Here is an 11,999-nt window from a genome sequence, read left to right as displayed (position 1 = left end):
CCCCTGAGAAAACCACCACTTTTTGTTTTACCATGCATAAGTGTAAACAGACAGGATATAACATGTGAATTATTAAGCTTTACAGGTGCAAGAAACAGCTATCCAGGCTAGGCTGTTTCAAGTATTTGTGCTCAGCTAAGCTGACTGGCTACTGGCTGTAGCTTCATATTTAGCGTACAGATTTGAGAATGGTATCAATCTTCTCATCTAACTCTCGGCAAGAAAGCTAGTAAGTGTATTTCCCAAAATGTCAAACTATTCCTTTCTTGCCAACTTTGAGAGATGATTTGTCCCACATTCTTACATCAGGCAACTCTTGACAGTTAGAAACATGCCATGTCACATGTCAGGTGACCTATGACTTTATGCCAAATGGTCCAGTGAGTAGAACAAAGCCGCTAAAGTCTCTGATTGTAATTTAAACACTGCCAGAATGTGAGATGTCTGTAACTTGAACATTATTGGATAACTTCTCAGTCAACACCTTTGCACATTTGTGTGTATACATTTTATAGTATACAACAGCATGCCTTGTAATATACATGTTAGCCACAGCGCTGTTTATATTGCTTTGTTAGTGCAGCTATATAGCTATGTACATTGACTGAGTCATAGAGTGCATATTATTTGTCACAATGTACATTATTAAGGGTGCGTCTTGTAAATCACTATGCATTACTGAGTAGGATATGATGTAATTGGTTATGTCTCAGATTATGACACTGCTTACATGAAGTGCACTTTATCTAATGACACTTGTGATTGTTGTTGCTCTCTTTTCATACAATCAGTAATAAACTGAAAATTACAACGCTGATTTTCAAAGTATTGATTACTGGTGTGACTAAGTGGATTGTTGACTGAGGCTGCTTTCTTGTCGTCCTGTCTGACTTACTTCTGTAAGTCTGAAGATGTAACACTTAATACTAATATAATATAGGGATAACAAACTAAATGACTAAGATAATGGCTTATAGAGCTAGCTTTAACTGGGTTTAGCTGTGTGGTTCTGTTCTGTTTTTAGCTGTGTTTTGTTGTAACTGGATATTTAACAATATGTTTTCTTTGAAGTCATAGCATAAAAGTATATGGTAAAAAAAAAAAAATAGTTTCTGCACTTTGGCTTTTTTAATTGCAGTAGGGTAGATGATGGACTCCTGTTCAGTAATCATTTTGTCCTGTAGAGGGAGCAGTAAGACTACTGTAGTTGTCCCAGTGCTAAGATCAGTCAACAAGTCACATAGTAAGGTTTCATCAGCATCAAAATATCGTACAAATATTAAAAGCGTCAACTACTAATAAAGCTACTTTTCAGCATTATTGTGTGATACTTGAATAAGCTTGCTTGGTTTTAAACTGATGCAGCTTTACCTGAGTAGTTTCTATAGTACACTACTACATTTTCATATACATTACAAAAAATTATCTACACATATAGAATTTAAAGGAGCAGTCCAACTGATTATACACATCAGTTTATAAAACAGTAAACAGTGGTATACCTTCTGTGGCTTATCCAAAACCTTCTTTACAAACTAGGAAATAGCTGTGAAAAGCTGTGAAATATGGTCACAGTCTCCCCTTCTGTTTTTCCAGGACATTATGATGTGGCGGTGAAGTTGATCTTTGACCTTTTGGGTAAAAAATGCCAGCACTTCATCGTTTTATCCCATTAAACATCTGTGTAAAATTACACACAATTTCTACAATTTGCTACAATTTCTTCTCCCTACTTACATTCGCAACCATCATATTGAAACTTGTTAAAATGTGCAACTTCATCTCTTTAAACATTGCCATTATCCTGAACATCAAAACAAAACAAACATCACTCACAAGTATTAACACCACCCTCTACTCTCTGTTGCTTCCCTCTAAATCCCTGTAACTCCTGTATATTCTACAAATGGCCTTTTAATGGGAACCTACTTGTCTCTTATTTACTGTGTTTGCCATCCACATGTTTTGGAGCTCCGTTGCGGGGCCTCTCTCCCTTAAATTTTCTCTCCTACTCGTCTATTTCTGTCACTTGTCCTCTCATCTTCATACATGCGCTCTCTCTCTCTCTCTCTCTCTCTCTCACTCCATGTCTGTCCTGGTCTGACGCATGGAGTTGACTCAAGGACATGTCTGTTAGGAGAGGAGGTTAACTCTCTTACATAACACCAGCCTGCATGAATGAATCCATGGGGGTTGGGCAGCCATGTGTTTTCAAGTGCATGTGTGCGAGTGGTTTGTAGGAGTCAGGTGGATGCGTGTAGTGAAGTTTGCCTCCACCATGTAGACTCTCAGTATTTGAAACAGTTTATTTCTAACTGGAAGACCCATTTTTAGCCTCTTAAACCCTGCTTTGCAGCCAATCATCATTCAATCCAACACAAAGTAATTTGAGATTCTAGGGGAGATCCCAAATTTTAAAATATACCACATATGCATAAAATGATGCACAAGACATCCACAGTATTTACAATTGATGCCATCATGCAGTCATAAAAAAGTGGAGCATTAGATATTTAATTCACATGCCTTGAAAGATAAACTGGAACAAGCTGAAACAAAATATATATACAGAGTCAGACAGTGTGAATGCCAACATGTTAACAAGAAAAATGTTAACCGGTGATGTTTATGCAGGTAATGTTTGCTGTGTTCACCATTTTATTTTAGTGTGTTAGCATGCAACCATTAGCTAATTAGCACTAAACAGACACAGCTGAGGCTGTTGGAAATGTCACTAGTTTTGAAGGTATTTGGCCGAATTATCCTCTGGGGAAGTTTCAGTGCGATTTATCCTGTGGTGCTCAGCTCCACTCATACTGTGGAACATCTTAGGAGGTATGCGTATTTGCTTTCTTTGCTTAGAGTTGGATGAGAAGATTAATGCCACACTCATATTTACTGTGAATACCAGCGGCCAGTTAGCTTGGCTTGGCACAAAGCTCAGCTTTGTACGTTGACCTTACAAACGTTACATCTCGCTTGTTTAGTTCGTACACAAACTTAACTATGTCTTGGCAGGGTGCAGTGATTTCCTGAAGTCTTGTCCTCACTGTGAGGTTGCCAGACAACCAGCAAGACTTTAATTAAATCAGTGAGCTTTAGAAGTACTAGTAGGCAGATTTTGTTAACCTTTGGACGGAGCAAGGCTGATCACCACGTGAATGTGGTATTAATCTTCTCATCTAACTCTCTGCATGAGAGAGAATATGTGTATCTCTCAAAATGGTAAATATTTTTTTAAGGGGAAACAAAAGGGAAAAACTGGAGGTATAGCGGTTAAAATAAGAACAACAAAAACCTACATTATTTAGCATTTCAGTAAATAGGCTTATGGGTTTTGTCCCAACAAGGATCTGACCTCAGAAAATATTCATCTCCGATGATGGATTTATCCGTTTTTTACCAGCTCAGAACATGATGATAAAACATGTTATGTAATCACATCATATGTGTATGTTTATGAATCCGATGCAAGCATATGCATGAAAGTGAACGCGTGTTCTTCTTAGAATTTGCTAAATGATCAAGAGTATAAGGAATGTCAGTTACGATGAGCATCATCAAAATACACTGTTCTATTTTTAGAGCCTTGCTGGAAGCATTTTTCCTTCAGTTGAGGGGAAAAATCTGTAATGGGTGTCCCGGTCTGTCAGTCTGTGTCTGTGTAAAAGGATTGGTGTGTCTCTCTTCCACACACACACATATGCACGGAGTCATGTTTCTATCACTTTCGGGGACATTACATTGACTTACATTCGTTCCATGGAGATTTACCCAAATCCAAACCTTCAAGCAAGTCTTCACCCAAAAATGTGATGAATCACATTACGGGGACTTGCATAATGTCCCCATAAGGAAGGCGAGTACCCACAGTGTGCCTATATAAAGAGATTCATGTCCCCACAACATCTGTAATAGCCAGCCACACACACACACACACACACACACTATCCATGCCTGTCTGCGGCATGTAGGCTCTGTACAAGCTGTGCCCTTCTGTATTTTTTGGGAGGGACGGTGGGGTGGGGTGGATGATCTGTTGACTTTGGATTGGTGGAGGGCAAAGCTGCTCATTGTTACATCATCTCCTCCACAACAACCCTAAAACAAATTTGACACTGACTGACTTCTATGAGTCTCAGAGTTTGCAATGATTAATGCATGTACATTCTAGTTTAGCAATTTAGATTTTAGTGTTTAAATTGAAAACAGTGAGAGCAAAACATTCCAGACATGGACTTCAATATATAAAGTAACTCAATGTGGCCGTATTTAATTCAGTTTATCAAATAAGTTCTATTGTATCATAAAAGACTGGAAGGTTTTACCGTACAATACAGACAAAAAGCTTTTACATGGATTACATGTTTCAGCTGACAGTAATCTGAAGTAGTGAGAAGGGCCAATATTTCACATTAGGGGACAGAATGAAGTTATGACTCAACTCCAGCATAACAAAAGTCGCTGCATGTATTATTTCAGTTCTTTCTTCGTTATGGCTTGTCTGATGCTTTACAGAAATTATTTCTGGGGTCTGTTGGCTGAGTTTCATATTATTTGTTTGTAATTGTACATTTAACCAAAAGTGACGGATGTTGGACCACTCAGGCTGTCTTAGACTTTACGACGGGTTCAGGCACAAGGTGCTGTGTTGCTGCTGCTGTTGTTAATGTGGTCTTCTCTGTAGAAACTGGTAATGAAATAAAGTAACTGTACATAATGTAACACAGCTGAAGGTAAATGCTGCCTTCCAGATGTTCCTGGCAATGTTAGAAATAACAGAGCAGACATTTGTCACAGAAAAGTCTACACATGCTGTATAATTAATAGTGTAAACATAAGTGTAATATGCACTGGCCTGAGGTTTTTAGCTACGCTTTAGGAGTCGGCTGTTTTTTTCCTGCCAAATTGACAAAATTAGCACCACAGTTAATGTGAATGTTCAAATGTGCTAACCAAGCTTGCTAGCACCACCCTCTCGTCCAAATATTGTCACCTCCGGTTCTAAATAACCAAAATGGCAGCTGCCAAAATGCCAAACTTGAGGCTTCAAAATGGTAGTCCACAAACCAATGGTTGATCTCCACTTCTTTTATGCCAGTTGTTGGCAAATAGGTGGCCCGCGGGCCAGAACTGCCTAAATTGATGACTGGCTTCTGTAACGGCTTGAAAAAAATTTGGCCCGATGCCAGACTTATTTGCCGTTTTATACAGTCTTTGGTAATGCATGCCCTACCTTAGTTTATATTGTACTTTATTGGTGCATATTCCCAGTATTTCCTGAGGTGCACTGTTGGATTCAGGCTCACAGGACAGCATCACTGCTAGAAGCAGATGTAGCAGCAGAGCAACTGTCACCACCCATCATTTGGTCAGTCAGTTGAGTTCATTTGCAGAACTGAATGTAGGTGGAACATCTCCAGCTGACTGGAGAAACAGACAAGGGAGGACTGGTCATTGGGACTTCCGGGAGTTTTCCTGGTGGGCTGCTGGTCGAATGAGCCAATAAACCACAGAGTATTAAATAGAGACAGAAAACTAATTTGTGCTTCAAACTCATAGATTAAAAAATGTGCTGAAAAGAGGAGGGAGAAAAAAAGAACTCCATCAAAGCAGGTGCAGCAAAGCGCCTCAACAATACAGACTTTTCTTCTGGTGCTGCTGCTACTTCTACTTCTGTATCAGTCGCAAAATGAGGTAGTGTCAGTTACACAGGTATCAATATTACATTAATATGATGGCTTCCTGTTTTTATTTGATTAGCTTAAAGACTAAACACAGTGTTTGATTAGCTTAAAGACTAAACACAGATCAGATCTGTTTCGGTGTTAATGAAACAAAAACTACTAAAACGATGTTGGCCCAGTTATTCTCAACATGCTGTCTAGTTGAAATTGTTATGTTACTATAACGACTGCTGCTTACCTTGCCTAATGTTAAGTCGGCCCCTGACTACTACTAGGACCAGTATACAAATAAAGGTATATTAACATCCTACCATTAAGTACTAATATTATATACTTCCATTTTAATATTTTACTGATGGTGATATGTTTTAGTGGTCTACTAACATAATATCCTAATACTAACACTAGTTACTCATCTAGGCAGAGGATAAACCTGCTGTTGACAGAAAGTCAGCGCCACTTCAAATGTGAAGTTTTTCACAAGGCCAAAAACAGAGGTGTCAGACTGCTTCTTCCATTTACTTTATTTATTGCACTCAAGGACTCAGCTGAGGTGATTGCTTTACTTGAGGAGAGCTAGATAGGTGTTTATAAAATGTTTTTTAATGTTACTGGAGCTTTGTGTTCTATTTTTACACCAAGTGAGTAACCAATGTTTTCATTAGAATACAATGTCTTAACTCTCAAAAAGGATTTGATAGTGCACATATAGTTAATACTGATATTTTAGCTAATATAACGTACTAATCCAATGTTTTTGCATATACTCTACAAATATATTATAAGGCCCCATTACAAGTTATGAGAAGTGAGTAGAAAGGGAGTCCACACACTTCTAGTATGGGTCTGTTTTTCATGGTCTGGGCTAACCAAACACCGTTGGGATGAACTGAAACTGCAAATCAGGCCTTATTGCCCAACGTCAGAGTTGGGCCGCACTAATGCTCTTAAAGGCAAAATGGGATCTAATTTCTGCAGCACGTTCAAAATCTTGTGAAAACCAGAAGGGTAGATTCTGTTATAGCAGCACATAAAAAATGAGCAAACCACCTTTGGTCCTCCAAATTGTTTAGATACAAAAACAAAGCATGTCCCCTGTGTCACATAGCTTCCAAAATCCCTTTTCCTGTTTTTGGGCTGCAGCCACCAAAATGGCATCAAAAAGTTAAAATTCTCTTTCAGACATACTTCTGTTATAGTTAAATCTACAATATGTAACACAGTGTGCTGATGCATGTAAAATCTAGAGTCCCTTTAATGGAATCATTAATGAAAGCTGGTGGGGAAGAGGGACGTAGTGAAATACTGAACTCATAACAATGTCCAGGTTCATTGGGGAGAAAATCTTTATATTAGTTTAGGTGTCCATCAGTCACATGTACTGTCAAAACTGGGGAGTCAAAGAACTCCCTTAATGTTTCATGCAGCTGGACTAAGACAAAGTAAGCAAACTGATCTCAAATAACTTTATAATATTGAAAATGAATGCCACATAGCCACAAACACAAACAGCTTTGATGCTATTCTCTGATTGTGCCATGAATGATTTTGTTACAAACACAAGACCAGCGTTATAAAAAACACCTTCAAACTCTCGTTGGGTTTGCTTCAGCCCACATGTCATACAACTTTACATTCAACCCTGTGCAGTGCCAAAAAAGTATGGCTGCTTGGCAAACAGGAAATAGCCCACTTGTGCAGGGCCTTACATGATGTCTCCCAGATACGTAAATCAGGGCTGAGTTGTGTGTTACTGCATAAAGTATCTGTGAAGGGGAGCTAGGCGGAGCAATGACCAAAAACAAGAGAGGACATTGTCATCATGGGAATCGTAATTTCACTTGGGGTTTCTTGTTCACAATACTATTTACTGGCCTGTAGAAGTGTGTAATTGCATATTTGCACTTGGAAGAGATTTGAAGACTTGAAAAGGAAAACATCTCTCTTGGAAGGGGGCAGGAATAATGTCTGGACTCTTTGCGGCTAATGATGCAAATGGCCAAACTGCTCAATGCACCCCAACTCTGATGAAGCATCAGTCCTCTCTTGGTTTGTCAGGTCACAACACATGTGGAGAAGGAATAAATATCTGCCAGCTGATGATAAATACTCAAAGCATGGCTTCTTATTTCATGCCATCAATTCCTTATTGACATAACAAAGCGAGTGGAGTCATTTTCAAACATTGTTTCTGGAACCACAGTATTGTCACAATGATGAAATTGAGAACCTGAATAGATCCTGTGAGCATTTGTTCTAATATCACCAATCCCCATTTTGAGTGTCTATTCTATTTTTCAGTCTACTTTACATTTCAGGGACTTGAAAAGGCTTCGACCAGGAGCTCCGAACTAAACTCTCCTGATAAAAATTGATAATTGTCCTGACATTTCCCTTGCTTGAAACTGATCACTTCCCCTGCTGTACTCTGGCACAGAAGTGAACCATTTTGTTTGTTTTGACTTTTTTTTTTTTTTTTACTATGAAACAAGTTAGCATAGCATTGCCCTGATTGATCCAAATGGCAATCAGAAAACAAGCATTTTAAAAGTAGTTTGCTTGTCATCTTGCTGACAGACCTGACAAAGCATGAAATCATATGTTTAACAAATCAGCATCATGATGTGGTTATTTTGGCATCCTTTTGATCAGTTTATTGTAATTAAATCATGGAAAAAAAAATTATTTTTGGGTTCATTCATATGTGTTTAATAATCCAGCATTCAAACTCACGTTTGTTTGTGTTGGTTTAGGCTAAGGTATGGAAGCCCCGAGATGCAAGTGAGAAAAAAAATCTGGTGATACATTTTCAGAGTCTGATATAAATTGTTTTTAGATCAAGTGGTCTTGACCATACGACCATATGTGACGACTTGGGAGTGAAAACGGGTTGGAAAAAATTGTTGGCAGGTGAATTTTTTTTGTCAGGATCAAGCATTTTTGTTGTAATACTCATTTTGGCCACAACTGGCTTAACTACCCCATGTTCTGAATAGGACTGAAATCATTCAACCCCAACATAGGACACAAACTTTTTACATCAAACTTAGAACATGGATAACAAAAATTTATTTTTTATGTCACTTGCCACTTGGTTATGTAATCTTTCAGTTTGCTAAAGGGACGGTAATCTGACGTTTTTGGAAGAGCAGGGAAGGTTTTTTCAATTTACACAGATTTCTTTTATAAGGTTATAGGTCACACTCTTAAATTATTTATGTCTCTTTAGTAATTAATAATGAATCACGTTGTACCAATACTTCTATATATTATTTTGAGATATAGGGGGGAGAGTATTTCCACATAAAATAGCAATACTGCAGTGGAGGATATTGCATTTTATACCTCCCCCACACCAGTACTTGTACAGTCCCTTAGAAAAACAAACGTGTCAATTGTACAAGTATTAAGTACTTTGAAAGCTGTGACTTTGACCCATTGGCCCACCTTACCCAACTGGGTAACAGGGAACAGACACCAGACAGGTGTTAGAGCTAAGCAATGTGTATGTTTGGGAAATAATATGTTGATTTGTCATATAGGCAACAAGCATTATTCTAAGAAGCTGAACAATTGTCTTTAAGGCCTAAAGCACCTTCAGTGTTTGTAAATTGTGTGTAAGCATCTTGGTTTTAGAAATACTAATTACTCGAATGTTGGAGCAAAAAAAACATTCAGTTCGTAATTCAGTTACAGCTAATCAAATGCCAAAGGAAAAGCACCCTGAGACTGAATTGACATTGATGTTCACGTTAGTGTATGTTCTGTTGTATGTGTGCTGCAGCTCCTCTAATTGCTGATATAAGCTAGATTTAAGAAAACTCTCAAGATAATCTTTGCTCCATTAAGAGGATTTTAGGCTCAATGGTAAGTAAGCCTATGTACTGGTGTATGTTTCCAGCGTCTCAGCCGGTAACTGACAAAAAAGGCAGGAAAACCCAAATGTAGGGGTCAAAACTTGAGCATTTGTTTTTTTCTGAGTTATTTCTGAGAAATCTACAGTATTAATCCGAACCCAATATTTGGGTTACTAAAAAGTTATACTTTGAGTAACGCAAGTCATCTATAATTAAGTGCTAGCATACACACTGTCGAGCTAGCCCTGGTGCCAAAACCGTCATCAGACAATGTAATATAATGTGACCAATGGACCTATTCTTACAGATTAGTTTCATAGTGTTATTATGAATGTTTAACATATTTCATTGCAGATTACAACACCATAATAAGGCATTTAAAATGTTTAAATGCTAAAATGACACATCCTTGAAAATGAACAGCACGCTGTTTTAAACATTTATGCAGGGTTTTGTTTTTAGCTAAACTGTAGTTGATTTGAACTGTGGCCCCTGGGTGATGTTTGAGAACTAGCTACCACTGCACCAACGATGGTCTGAGAGTGCATATACAGCCATTTTCTCACAGTGAAGCATCAACACAGATAGACATTCACTTACCAAGAAAATCAGATGCAAAGTAATAACGACATTAAAAAATAATCATAAAAAACAGCTTTTTTTCTTTATCCAAAACACAGTCTCCAGTTTATCTCCTGCTTTACATCGCTCAGTGTTTTTAGTCCTCCCACCACAAGTCTTTTATAAACATACTATATTAAAAAAAGAGGACATAACAACTGTAGTCTGTTATGCTATCGAGGTATTAACCCCACCAGCAAATGCATCCACTCTAGAATAAGCATAACAACGAACACTTGGTGCACAACTAAAGCAACATCAACAACATCAAAAACAACATGAGTGTGGGACTTGACAGCGTGTCTTTAATCATACAATTTCAGTATTTTACATTCCACATGTGGACATGTTTCTGCAGGGATTGTCGTCTTTCTCCAGCCTTAGTGCTAGTATGAGTTGGGGTAGGTTTCTGTGAGTGTGTGGGACGGGAAAAGGATGTAAAAGAAAATAAACAGAAACTAGAATGGAAACGTTGGGGGGCGGAAAGAAAATGGAAGGATGGGAAAAGACAGATGTCAGGAAGAGAGAAAGGGTGATGTTGACTTAGATGTTTTCCCTGGGTAAGTAATAAAAGTAGTAGTATTAGGAGTAGTTTCTTTGTGGAAATCACATTGTAGGAGAGTTGAACTGCTCTGGGGTGGTTGTGATAGTGTTGTGCCATGCTGCTGAGCTTAGCATCAAGTTCACGTTTTTAGTTTACTGTAAAACGTAACATTAAATTTAACCCTACCTCTAATCTAAGAGACAGAGAGAGAAAACACAATTCTGTGGTCACTGTGCGGAAAAGACGGACACCTTTCGGTTTTATTTTGCAGCTTGGCTAGGAAGTGCCGAAAGTGATACATGGTGTACAGATACAGTGTGCAACTTTTGAGGCATCTCTGATGGGCCTCAGCATTGCTTATTTTGACTCTGCGGCTCATATAATGGGAGGCATTTCCTTTGACTTTGCCTGCAAAATCGCCTCCTGTGCCACCACCCAGGCCATCTTCAAACACACAGGGCAAATCCACATTTTCATTTTGAATTTAGATTTATCCTGTAGGAAAAGAGGAAGCATACGTTGCACGGCTTTCCTCATGAATGCACTGAGAGGAGATCATGACACTCCATGTTATCAGTTTGTTGCAGCATCTCGAGATGTTGGTCGTGTGAAAAACGCATTATATTTGACTGCGTGCCTAGTTGCTTTGCCACTATAACAACCAAGGTCATATAGACAGCAAATTAATACACTGTTTTAACTCAAATTCAATCTAGTAAATTAAAAATTACACTAATAAAAAATCAGATTTAAAGCACTGACTGGATTTGCCTGGTGTCTGAACATAGCATTATCACAGCTAGTGGTGATGTCCAGGTAAAATGGCTTTTTGGTGAGATGGATGCTTACTGACTATTGGCCTGTCTCTCTGCTATGCTGGTGCAACTGATCATGGCTGAAGGCAGTGTGCTCTGTGGTGCTGGTGTGGATTTTTTAGGAGGACAAGGGGAGGATTTGTCCAGTGATCATTTGGCTGAGAGAGAGAGAGAGAGAGAGAGAGAGGGAGAGAGAGAGAGCGCAGCTTTAATGCCAGCTCAAATCTAAATCTCAGTTTATCAAGCTATGCGGATCAGACCTGATCTCATGGGGGTGATCTATATGAAGTGATTTAGGTGTTGAAAGTATGGTGGTTAGTTTGTGATCACCACAAGGCAAACAATATGCTTTATGACTGCTATTTCACAGGTATTGATACAGTTGGGTAAACTGAGTTCTGTAAACTGAGACAGATTCATAATCTTATCTTATCTGGCAGCACAGACACTGCCACATACTATAACTGTAACATTT

The sequence above is a fragment of the Micropterus dolomieu genome, linkage group LG02 (assembly GCF_021292245.1).
Source record: "Micropterus dolomieu isolate WLL.071019.BEF.003 ecotype Adirondacks linkage group LG02, ASM2129224v1, whole genome shotgun sequence".
NCBI lineage: Eukaryota > Metazoa > Chordata > Actinopteri > Centrarchiformes > Centrarchidae > Micropterus > Micropterus dolomieu.
The sequence above is the reverse complement of the archived record's forward strand: the minus strand, read 5'-3'. Positions refer to the sequence as shown.